The following is a 13,608-nucleotide window of genomic DNA, read 5'->3' as shown; positions in this document are numbered from 1 at the left end:
GGAGGAAAATGCAGATCTCTGGAACTATGAACGACTAGGGGACAGATAGGCGCCTCTTATTGCGAAGTTAGCGGCCTTTGGATGACAGAGAAGCTCATGTGTGAATATCAGAAACTCTGATGTACAGCCACACTCTAACTATAGAAGGGAAGGACGAACGGTGGAAGGAATATAGAAGGAGTACACGAAGGAAAAGAACTTGGGAATAATGTCATAGCAGTTTAAGAGGAAGTACGTTAAAATGATAAGGAAAATGCGATACGGCAAAAAGAATTTGCCAGGGAGCTGAAACATCTAAATCAAAACAAGACCTATGGAGTAGATGCTATTCCCTCAGAATTATGGAGACCCTTGTGAAAACCAACCATGACCAATCTACACTGAAGAGCCAAACAAATAGGTAGACCTGCCTAATATCGTGAAGGGCCCCTGTGAGCACGCACAAGTGCCGCAACACGACGTGGCATGGACAAGGCTAACGTCTGAAGTGGTGCTGGAGGGAGCCGACACCATGAGTAATTGCAGGGCTCTCCGTAAATCAGTACGAGTACGAGGGGGTGGAGGCCTCTTCTGAACGGCACACTGCAAGGCATCGCACATATGCTAATAATGTTCGAGTCTTGCGAGTCTGGTGGCTAGCGGGAGTGTTTAAACTCAGAAGAGTGTTATTGCAGACACTCTGTGGCAATTGTGGACGTGTGGGATGTCGCATTGTCCTGTTGGAATTGGTCAAGTCCGTGGGAATGCACACGTCCATCCGTCCTATACAATCTGAAACGTGACTCGTTCGACCAGGCAACATGTTTCCCGTTATCAACAGTTCAGTGTCGGTGGTGACGGACCAGGGGAGGCATGAAACTTTGTGTCGAGCAGTCATCAAGAGTACACAAGTGGGCCTTCGGCTCCGAAAGCTCATATCGATGATGTTTCTTTGAATGGTTCGCACGCTGACATTTGTCGATGGTCCAGCATTCATTCAAGTCTGCAGGAATATGCGGAAGGGTTGCGCTTCCGTCACGTTGAACAACTCTCTTTAGTCGTGAATGGGCCCGTTCTTGTAGGATCTTTTCCCGGCCGCAGCGATGTCGGAGATTTGAATGTTTTACCGGATTCCTGATATTCACGGTACACTCGTGAAATGCTTGTACGGGAAAATACCCACTTCATTGCCATTTCGGAGATGCTGTGTCCTATCGCTCGTGCACCCACTATAACACCACGTTGAAACTCTCTTAAATCATGATAACCTGCCATTGTAGCAGCGGTAACCGAGCTAACAACTGCACCAGAAACATGTCTTATATAAGCGTTGCTGACCGCAGAGCCATATTCTGCCTGTTTACATCTCTCTGCATTTGAATATGCTTACCTATGCCAGTTTCTCTGGTGCTTCAGTGTATTTCACCTGGTGTGCAATATTCATGAAACAGGCGAATTACCTTCACGCCTTGAGAAAAATATCCTCATTCCAGTTCTATAGAAGCCAGATCCTGGCACGTGCATATATTACAGAATAATCAATTTAATAAAGTACTGTTACAAAACACTGACACGAATTGCTCGCTGAAGACTGAAAAAAGGGATAGAAGCCTACCTCGAGGAAGATCAACTTGAGGTACAGGGAAAAGTAGGGGGACACGAAGAAATAGAGATACACTGAAATCAGTCAAATCTAAATTTACGTCATTTGTAGATTTAGCTTTAGACAAATTTGATGGGAAACACTCTTTGAAATTCTGGAGGTGGCAGGGATAAAATGCGGGAAGCGAAAGATTGTCTACACCTTTTTGCATCTACATCTACGTGATTACTCTGCTATTCACAATAAAGTGCCTGGCAGAGGGTTCAATGAACCACCTTGAAGCTGTCTCTCTACCGTTCCACTCTCGAACGGCACGCGGGAAAAACGAGCACTTAAATTTTTCCGTGCGAGCCCTGATTTCTCTTATTTTATCTTGATGACCATTTCTCCCTATTTAGGTGGGTGCCAACAGAATGTTTTCGCAATCGGAGGAGAAAACTGGTGATTGAGACTTCGCGAGAATATCCCGTCGCAACGAAAAACGCCTTTGTTTTAATGATTGCCACTCCAAATCCCGTATCATGTCTATGGCACTATGTCCACTATTTCGCGATAATACAAAGCGAGCCGCTCTTCTTTGTACTTTTTCGATGTCATCCGTCAGTCCCACCTGATGCGGATCCCACACCGCACAGCAGTACTCCAGAATAGGGCGGACAAGCGTGGTGTAAGCACTCACTTTAGGAGACATGTTGCACCTTCTAAGTGTTCTGCCAATGAATCGCAGTCTTTGGTTTGCTCTACCTACAATATTATCTATGTGATAGATCCAATTTAAGTTATTTGTAACCGTCATCCCTAAGTATTTAGTTGTATTTACAGCCTTCCGATTTGTGTGACTTATCGCTTAATGGAAATTTAGCTGATTTCTTTTAGTAGTCATGTGAATAAATTCACACTTTTCCTTATTCAGGTCCAATTGCCACTTAATGGTAGTCATAATATCCGAAGGACATGAAAGGGGAACATAAGTTGAGAAGGAAGTGAGATAGGTGTGCCATCTACATGTGATGTTATTCAGGCTACACACTGAGCAAGCAGTGACGAAAACGAAGGAGGAATTAGGAAAGGGCATAAAATTCAGGCACAGGAAGTAGAAACTTCGATGTTTCTCGATGACATTACAATTCTGTCAGAGGCGGGATTGGACTCGAAAGAGCAGTTGCATAGAATGGATAGTGTTCAAAATGGTTCAAATGGCTCGGAGCACTATGGGACTTAACATCTGAGGTCATCAGTCCCCTCGACTTAGAACTACTTTAAACTAACCAACCTAAGGACATCACACACATCCATGCCCGAGGCAGGATTCGAACCTGCGACCGTAGCAGCAGCGCGGTTCCGGACTGGAGCGCCTAGAACCACTCGGCCACAGCAGCCCGTAATGGATAGTGTCTTTGGAAGATATTATAAGATGAATGTAAGAGACTGGAGCAATCGTAGGCAGGTGAATTAAACTAGGCGATGCATCTCGTAGTACACAAATTGCTGCAGTGAATGATGAGCGACGGATCCCATGGAAGAATTTGGATTTGGCGAATGCGTGGAGAACTTTACCTGCCATCATGTGTGGTGCCAGCACACAGTCAGGACGTCGTCTTTGCTCCAGACTCCACCGTCCACCATCAGTACCTTCCATGGACTCGGCTCTTGAGGTGGATGGGCCGCCATTCCTCCACAGAGATTCCGACGCCTCATTGAAAGTGTCTGTAGCAGAGCTCAGTCATAAAGGCAAAGAGGGTACACATCCCATGTGAATGTCCACTAACAGGTGCCTGGATACTTTCGGTTTGTATACACTCGTTCTTCCTTTGCTTAGCTGGTGAACGACGGAGGATGGAAAATCACTACTATTTAAGTTTAGCCGTATTTTGCAGCTTCAAACGTGACTTTACTCCGTACACTCGAGGTATGAAGTAAAAACCTTCCTCAGTCATAATTTTTCGTGTTTTGTTCATTACACGATGCATTTCAGGTGTCTTTCGATTAAATACATGTTTTATTTGTTTTCTTGGATGAGATGAAGTTCATATTCCAAATAATCCAAGAAAAGCGTTTTTAACGTTTTAGTAACAGCATAAGTTTTTTTCGCCACCGTTTTTAAGCATATCACTTCATCCAAGAGGCGCATTCGCAAACACATGTTTGTAAACACTTCACAGATCTGTGATGGATGAAGTGATATGCTTGAAAACGATGGAGGATAAAACTTACGCTGTTACTAAAACGTTAAAAACGCTTTTCTTGGATTATTTGGAATATGCGTTTCATCTCATCCAAGAGAACAAATAAAACATGTATTGAGTCGAATTACACTTGAAGATGGACTCACAGGGTCCGAAATGCATCTTGTACTGAATAAAACATGAAAAATTGTGACTGAAGGCGGTTTTTAATTCATACCTCGAGTGAAAAGCACTACGACTAGTACAAAGTACCCTCCGCGTATAACTGTGTACTGGCGTACGCGCATAGGTGGAGCTGTAGGTGTAAGTCTGGGAGAGGTGTCAGAGTTGTCATGTGAAGAACGTATATCCGAAGTCTAATGCTTTCCGAGATAAATACTTCTTACTGTCTTGTTGTTGTTGTTGTTATATCATCAGTCTTTGACGAATTCCTCCCCTGTGCCAAGCTTTTCATCTCAGAGCAGCAATTGCATCCTACGCCGTCAATTAATTCCTGGATATATTCCAACCTCTGTCTTCCTGTACAGTTTTTACCCTCTGCAGCTTCCTCTAGGACTATGGAAGCTATCCAGTTATTCTTTAACACATGGCCTATCGTTCGTTACCTTCTTCTTGTCAGTATTTTCCATATGTCCGTTTCCTCGCCAATTATCCGCAGAACCTCTTCATTTGTATATGAAGATCTAGATGATATCCGTCCTTTCGGACATGTCTGAAAGAACAGATACCATCTTCATATAGTTAAGGCTACCCGGCCATCGACCTCCTTCTTCTGCACACGTATTGCCCGAACTCTTATGGGACTCGGTCAGATTGTCTGCCGCGAGTAATGAATGTAATGAGCAGGGGCACTACGAATGTTGTGTGTGGATATTAAGTTCGGAATGTGGGTCTCGCGGGGAGCGTGCAGGGGATAAGTCCCTGCAGTCGCACTATGCTCTGTGCCCTCGGTGGCTCAGATGGATAGAGCGACTGCCATGTAAGCAGGAGATCCCGGGTTGGAGTCCCGGTCGGGGCACACATTTTAAACTGCCCCCGTTGATGTGTAGCAGCGCCTGTCAACAACTTACGGTCTTGATTCAATTATTATTTCTTATCTTATGTCGCCATAATTTTTAACATTCCTCTGCAGCACCACATGTCAAAGACTTATATTCTCTTCTGTTCCGGTTTTCACTCAGTCCATGTCTCACTACCGTACAGTGCTGTGCTCCAAACATACATCGTCAGAAATTTCTTTCTCAAATTAAGGCCTATTTTTAATACTAGCAGATTTTTCTTGGCCATGACTGCCCCTTTTTGCCACTGCTAGTCTGCTTCTAATGTCCTCCTTGCTCCGACCGTCATTGGTTATTTTACTGCCAAGGTAGCAGAATTCCTGAACTTCCCCTACTTCGGTTCCATAAATCCTGACACTAAGTTTATCGCTGTTCTCATTTCTGCTGCTTCTCATTACTTTCGTCTTTCTTCGATTTACCCCCAATCCATACTCTGCACTCGCTAGATTGCTCATTCCATTCAAAATGTCCTACAAACCTTCTTCAGTTTCTAACAATACCACCACTTGCAAAGTAGGTTAGAAATCAGATTAATAATGTTGCTCACGCAGCGTAGGTTCGCTTTATCGGGCTGGTATCGTCAGAAAGTAAATAATGAAGTCACTGTAAAAAAGTCATTAATTTTGGCACTTATCTTGATTGGATTCCCACGTAGATTTCGTCGAAGTTGTTATGGCTCATCTTGTTGATTCTAGGTGATTCCACTTTGACGGCTAGAAGGTCCAGATGTGCTTTTTAGGAATATTTGAAAACCTGACAAATGCGGTTTTCAGGAAATTCTTAATGATCAAACAACACCAGATCAGAAAATGGTATGGTAGAAATAATTTTTGAGTTGGTGTTCACGATCCACATTTTTATTAAACATCTTGTAAATTCACATATACTTCTTCTTAATTGTCACATCATCAAGAAAACAGTTTTGTATCAATCTTCATATATTTAATTTCCACTTTAACCAAACACAAGACTTGACTGTTCTTTTACAAAGCGAAATAACGACTTAACTTCTGCAAAGTGAAACAAAGAGTGCTATGTGCGCATTATCGCCAAAACGGTTACAAGTAAGTCAGAGATTATGACAGTCTCACAGAAATGAATGCACACAAGAACCATATCATTGTAATATATCAATACATCGGAGTACCTATACATTAATAAAACCAAATGTGAATAGTGTCACAAAAATATGTCTGACACTTCGCAGAAAAGTAGTACGATATTACTGGGATTGGAGTGCCGTAATGGTCACGTAAATAAAGAACCATGACAAGTTTCACTGAGGATAGCCATGTCGTCAACGAATATTATCATTGATATGCTTTCACCCTAACTTTTAATCCCATTCTTGAACCTTTTTTTTATTTCCCTCTTTGCTCCCTGGATGTTTTGGGGACGGAAGACCATATCCCTGTTTTACACCCTTCGTTCCTGTTGCCGGTTACTGTTTCATTACCTCTATCTGACAGTTACTCTTATTTGGAAGATTACAGATGGTTCTTTTTCCCGAGCGAGGTGGCGCAGTGGTTAGCACACTGGACTCCCATTCGGAAGTACGACGGTTCAGCCCCGCGTCCGATAATCCTGATTTAGGTTTTCTGTGATTTTCCTAAATCGTTCCAGGCAAATGCCGGGATGGTTCCTTTGAAAGGGGACGGCCGACTTTGTTCCCCGTCCTTCCCTAATCCGATGAGACCGATGACCTCGCAGTTTGGTGTCTTCCCCCAAACAACCCAACTACCCCTACAGATCTTTCGCCTGTTGGTTTCTGCGTCGAGATTTCCGGCCGACGTTTATTTTGGCTTTTTTGACATTTCGCCATGGCGAGTGGTTGGCATTGCCAAAGGAGCACCTTCCATTGCTGGTGCCACCGTCAGTAAGATGGAAAGTTCTGTAGTGTCTGCGACTCGCGCTGCCGAAACGTCACGAAGATCATAAACAAACTTGGGCCGATGATCTCGAGACAGAAACCAACACGCAAAACGTCAACAATGGGCCTCGGCAATTTTGTAGTTCACCGTTCATTCACAACACTTCATAATAAACTTCCACAACTTTCACCATCAAGTTATGTGCACTTTCGCACTTTTGAGAGAATGGGTATGAGTTGCACGTCCCAGTGTGGGTCTGCACTTCATTCCGAGGGCGACAACGTCTGTTTCACTGCCCAGCAGTTGATGTCGTGCATTTATCTTTCTTTGGCGCAAATGCTAGGGTAATGCAAAAGATGGCCAACTTCTTTGAAACTCACAAGGTAAAAGTAACATTCTCTTCGCCTGACAAGCTACGGCAGAATATCGTGTAAACTGTGATAATCAGTTTCAAATCGATGTACCTCATACCAGAGATGTTTCATGAGCTGTCTAGGAAAATCAGGCAGGAGTTTTAACGCTAGGTATGCATTTGAAACGCTAAACAACACCTCAAATCTCTCAGCCGATTAAATAATGCAGTAATGCTGAAATACTACAAATCAGTGAATTTCTTGAATGAATTCTACATAAAAAATCGAAGACAAAATAATCAAGTGACTCAGTAAATTTCATGCATTTATTTAATTGTGTAGAAATAAGTAAGTTCATACATACACTATGTGATCAAAAGTATCCGGACACCTGGCTGAAAATGACTTACAAGTCCGTGGCGTAATGCTGGAATTCAGTGTGGTGTTGCCCCACCCTTAGCCTTGATGACAGCTTCCACTCTCGCAGGCATACGTTCAGTCAGGTGCTGGAAGTTTCCTTGGGGAATGGCAGCCCATTCTTCACGGAGTGCTGCACTGAGGAGAGGTATCGGTGTCGGTCGGTGAGACCTGGCACCAAGTCGGCGTTCCAGAACATCCCAAAGGTGTTCTATATGATTCATGTCCGGACTGTGCAGGCCAGTCCGTTGTTGTTGTTGTTGTTGTTGTTGTTGTCTTCAGTCCTGAGACTGGTTTGATACAGCTCTCCATGCGACTCTATCCTGTGCAAGCTTCTTCATCTCCCAGTACTTACTGCAACCTACATCCTTCTGAATCTGCTTAGCGTATTTATCTCTTGGTCTCCCTCTACGATTTTTGCCTTCCACGCAGCCCTCCAATGCTAAATTTGTGATCCCTTGATGCCTCAGAACATGTCCTACCAACCGGTCCCTACTTCTCGTCAAGATGTGCCACAAACTCCTCGTCTCCCCAATTCTATTCAATACCTCCTCATTAGTTAAGTGATATACCCATCTAATCTTCAGCATTCTTCTGTAGCACCACATTTCGAAAGCTTCTATTCTCTTCTTGTCCAAACTATTTATCGTCCATGTTTAACGTCTATACATGGCTACACTCCATACAAATACTTTCAGAAACGACTTCCTGACCCTTAAATCTATACCCGATGTTAACAAATTTCTCTTCTTCAGAAACGCCGGTCCATTACAGGGATTTTATTATAGTGTAACCACTCCGCCACAGGCCAAAAATTATGAACAGGTGCTGGATCGTGTTGAAAGATGCAATCGCCATCGCCGCATTGCTCTTCAACAGAGGGAAGCAAGAAGCTGCTTGAAACATCAATGTAGGCCTGTGCTGTGATAGTGCCACGCAAAACAACAAGGGGTGCAAGCCCCCTCCGTGAAAAACACGACCACACTATAACACCACCGCCCACGAATTTTACTGTTGGCACTACGCACGCTGGCAAATGACGTTCATCGGGCATTCGCCATACCCACACACTGCCATCGGATCACCACATTGTAAGTCGTGATTTCTCACTCCACACAACATTTTTCCACTGTTCAATCGCCCAGCGTTTACGCTCCTTACACCAAACGAGGCGTCGTTTGGTCATTTACTGGCGTAATGTGTGACTTATGAGCAGAAGTTCGCCCATGAAATCCAATTTTTCTCGCCTCTCACCTGTCACAGTACTTGCAGTGGATCCTGATGCAGTTTGGAATTCCTGTGTGGTGGTCTGGATAGATGTCTGCCTATTACACATTACGACCATCTTCAACTGTCGGCGGTCTCTGTCAATTAACAGACGAGGTCGACCTGTAGGCTTTTGTGCTGTGCGTGTCCCTTCACGTTTCCACTTCACTACTACATCGAAAACAGTGGCTCTAGGGATGTTTAAGAGCGTGGAAATCTCGCTTACGTGGGTGTGACACGAGACGCCCAATCACCTGACCAAGTTCGAAGTCCGTGAGTTCCGCAGAGCCCCCCATTCTGCCCTCTCACGACATGTAGCGACTACTGAGGTCGCTGACGTGCAGTACATGGCAGTAGCTGGGAGCACAGTGCACCTGATATTGGAAAACTTATGTTTTTGGGGGTGTTCGGATACTTTTGATCACATAGCGTACTTGTTTATACAAGAAAATTCTGTTTAAAAACGCTTTGATTTATAGCTCTGAAACCTCAGTATAAGTGTAACAGAAAATCTGCAGGGTTAGAAACTGCCACAACTTGAATACGTGTTTTCTCTTCTTCCGTTATTTATTAAATTACCAGTCGAGCAGCCCCCTCCTTCCCCTACCTGTCTGTCTACTACACCTCATTTTTCCTGCCCTCTCTGCCCCCTTCCTCCACCGTCTCCCACTCTTCTCTCCACCCCCGTCTCTTACCCCTTCTGCTCATCACTTTCTGTCGATCTCACCCCCACCCCATTGTGAGTTCATCTCCTCCTGTCCCTCTAACTGATGCTCACCCACTCTATCTCCTCCCCCTTCTCTCTCTCTCTGCCCATCTCTTCTTCTTCCCTTTCTCTGTCTTCACCCTCCCCACCCTCTGACCATCTGCTCCTCTTTCCTCTCTCTGTCAATCTCCTGCTTCCCCCACTTTTGTGTGTCTACCTCTTATCTCTTCTTCCCCCCTCCCCCCCCCCCCCCCCATAGTCTCTCCACGTTATCACCCTCACCCCAATAGGAGGTTGCTGGCTCTTACCTCCAAAGTAATAGTTCCTACATGGTAAGTACATATGTGTACTAAGTTTGGTTGAAATCAGTCCATGGGTTTACGAGTTTCGGCCGCATACGCACGTGCCACATTATTTAGTATATGTCACACATATTTTTACACGTAATTCTCCTGCATCTCTAGAGAATTTCGCCCTGCAGTTTTGTTTTCCCGCAGTTCTGTATCTATGTCTACTAAATTATGTGTTGTACAACAATACAATTTTGTAGGCACACTCACCAGGAACATTCTTGGGCTTAAACAAACAGATCTGTATGAACGTTTGGTTACAGGACCATTATGTACTTCTGAATGTGCTCGTGCGTGTCGTTTTTCTGCAAAACTCTGCAGCCATGCTCTAGATGTTACTGTAGATGTAATTGTAGACGCCATACGCAATGCAGCAATCTTAACTATAAATGTACATGCGGAATGTCAATAAAATGCTCCGAGAGATACGAATGACTGCGTCAGTGACACTTTTGAAGTTGCTCACTGGTTCACCAATATCGTAGCCAGCGTTCTGCCACGCGTAACGAAGCATTGGCCTGCGTACTCCTGCAGATAACTGATTTTAAACGACAGAATCCATATTCGTGATAAAGAATCTGTCGTGCAATTTCGGCTGCTTTAATGAAGTCTGTTATTCTCTTGGCATATATTTTATGTTGCCTGAAGAAATACACACCCAGAGGTCGATCATGTTTTGTAGTTTTAGGCGGAATGATTTTTAAATCTGCATGTTTTCCGCCAGATGCTTACAGTAGTACTCGTTCATCCTTATGCCCAGACCAGGAGTCACAAAGTACTAACGACCTTCTCGACAAATGTGGATTCAAAACTGACAGAAAAAACGTCTGCAGATGTTGTTTCGTCACATTCCCACTCACACTTGCATCGACGACGACATTTGGAGCGCACCGCGTTTCTATTTCCTTTGCCACGCGGGATCCAAACTTTCCACTGGTTTCTTGGAAGCAAATATAGAGTTTGTCTGCCAATCGTCCGTCCATTGATATAGCAACATCGATCGTGTAACTACGTGTTGCACAGTTAACTGATTGCAACATCGCGGCAGTGTTTCTCTCCCCTTTCATGGATAGTGTTCTGTGACAAGAAAGTTCATAGTTGAACTGACTCTGATCACAGTTTGCGACTAATATCGATGTGCTCATTCGCGTCAGCAACAAACGTTTGAGCTATTTCAATCAGCCCTTCTCCGTCATCTTTTCCTGCTTGGAGCATGGTGATACGGCGTGATGTTATCCTAAACTCCTTTTTCAAATTAGCAATAAATCCTAGTGAAGCTGTAAAGATTGTACACCTGACATTTCTGGCTACATCCAATGCCCAATGTTGTAAATGCCAATAATGAACTGCGGAACCGCATTCTCACACTTCATCGAATTTCGCCACTACACGCTCCTTGATGGTCTTGAACAGCAGTGTACGATTTCCTTTGAAAACTGTGTTTCCTTCTTTTTTCTTTGCCACGTAATGCAGTATGTTTTTAATATTGCTTTTAGACTTCAGTGTAGGGTATCTTTTCAGAAGCTTGTCGTATGTGTCGAAACCCCTTACTTAATAATCATCGTACATGTTCTCCAGTGTGTTGTCACCAAACGCCGTGATGATACTTGCAACTTTAACCTTCTTCTCGGGAGACGGTTGGTATTCACTGTCACTGCTTCCATCGCCTCTTCCCGCACTTGCCGTAGCACTACCGTTTGCAATGAGTTGTTCGTCATTATCATCCCTATCATCACCATTGTGTGTTAGTGTTACAACAGTATCTGTTTGTAACTTATGCTCATATTTGTGCACTATAATAGATACCAGAAAACATGCGAATGATTCGTCTTCTACACCAAGACCATCTTCACGAAGAAGGGTTCTTCGTAACTTCATCTCAACCAATCGCAAGACATTAGCAGGATTGATTACCAATCGCCGAGCCATCTGACTCTTCAATACACAAATAATGTCACAAGACGCAACTTCAGAGGCACACTGCACCGTCCCTTCTGGTCCCGACTGGCGTACCGGCAGGTCAGTGTGCAATGCGGAATTGCGTACGCAGAGGCCTCTAACGGACGACTGGAGAGTTGTGCAGATGCGAGAGTATCAGTAGTGCAATAAGATACCTTTAACCAGAATGAGATTTTCACTCTGCAGCAGAGAGTGCACTGAGATGAAACTTCCTGGCAAATTAAAAGTGTGTGCCGGACCGAGACTCGAACTCGCGATCTTTGCCTTCCACGGCCAAGGGCTCTACTATCTGAGCTACCGAACCACGACTCACGCCCCGTCCTCAAGTTTCAAGAGACCTTTACATTATTTCTCACACGATTTTGGTGTATTTGTATTTGTTCGAGCCCAAGTACCTTCCTAGTCAGTGGCATATGCGGATACTATTTGCAAAATCTGTCACAAATAGAGTTAGAAACAAAGAAGTAATAAATGTAAACTTCATGCACGAAGCAGCAGTTTTTCACGCATCTCAGTATTCATGACATCATATCTCGTAAGCTATATGTCGTACGATGATATGTTTTTGTAGGAACCTTCAGTGGTGTGTGCGAATACTGTCTGCAAAGTGTCTCACTGATACAATTTGTATTAAAGAAGTAATAAATAAAAACGTCATGCCTATGAGTTGCGCATGGCTCGTGTTCCCGCCATCATGTACTTTACACCCTGTTTTTGACATACGGTACTTGCACCTCACTACCTTCGTACTGTCACTGAGTTGCTGCCTTCCCTGACTGTGGCCGGCGCTAGCAGCGCGTATCGATATATCTCCTCTCGTAGTGTCTTTGCTCGACAGCTGTTACTTCCCGGTTGTTGTCTGTCGTAAATCAGTTCGGGTCGCGAGTTTGGGCTGCCAGTCAGTCGGTTGGAACTCGTCTGGAGCGCAGTCTGTACCTGACAGTCGGGGAGTTGCAATGCGGCACTGGTGCAGTCGGGTTGGAGCAGTGAGGTCACTGTCTTCGTGCGTGTTTAGTTACTGTTGCGTATCGTTCAGGTCTTCGTGCAAGTCTTTGCCAGGTTGTGTATGTAGTTGGTGTTGTTTCCACTGACGACGATTTAAGGTATTGTCGGCATTCTGAAGTCAGTCGGACGGTTGCTGCGCACGAGGAAGTTATCTCCGGGCGGTGCAGTCGGCTGGGTCCGCTGACAGTCCTTGCGCAGTGTCGGATGTGTGGAACTGTTCGATTTCTACGAGCTTCGTGGTTCACCGACCCACGACGTCAGAGTTGAGTAGTGGTTTTAAGTACCCAAGCCACGTTTTCAGTCGACTACAATTTTTCTGCCTAGGGGTCGTTAGTGTTCCGGTTACCTGCCGCCGGCCGCTGTGGTCTAGCGGTTCTAGGCGCTCAGTCCGGAACCGCGAGACTGCTACAGTCGCAGGTTCGAATCCTGCCTCGGGCATGGATGTGTGTGATGTTCTTAGCTTAGTTAGGTTTAAGTAGTTCTAAGTTCTAAGGGACAGATGACCACAGATGTTAAGTCCCATAGTGCTCAGAGCCATTTGAACCATTTTTGGTTACCTGCGCTGGCCACTAACGTAATTTCGGGCAGCGTCCTTTCCTCACCTGTTTTCGCTGTCCAATATGGTGTCTAATTTTGACAGCTAATACGTACTCCATTGTGGATTATCACGTTTGTAACATTGCCCGTTGGGGTTCTCAGATACTGATTGACGGGAAGCAATTCGTTGTGTCGGTCGGTCATGGCTGTCCCCTGGTTGGGTTCCAACGGATCAAATACAGTTGGGCTCACCACCAGTTTGGCCTAAGTGAACAAGGGCAGGCCGACCTCCCTGGAGGCCTTCTGAGGGTCACCGGT

The sequence above is a fragment of the Schistocerca gregaria genome, chromosome 9 (assembly GCF_023897955.1).
Source record: "Schistocerca gregaria isolate iqSchGreg1 chromosome 9, iqSchGreg1.2, whole genome shotgun sequence".
NCBI classification, from domain to species: domain Eukaryota; kingdom Metazoa; phylum Arthropoda; class Insecta; order Orthoptera; family Acrididae; genus Schistocerca; species Schistocerca gregaria.
The sequence above is the reverse complement of the archived record's forward strand: the minus strand, read 5'-3'. Positions refer to the sequence as shown.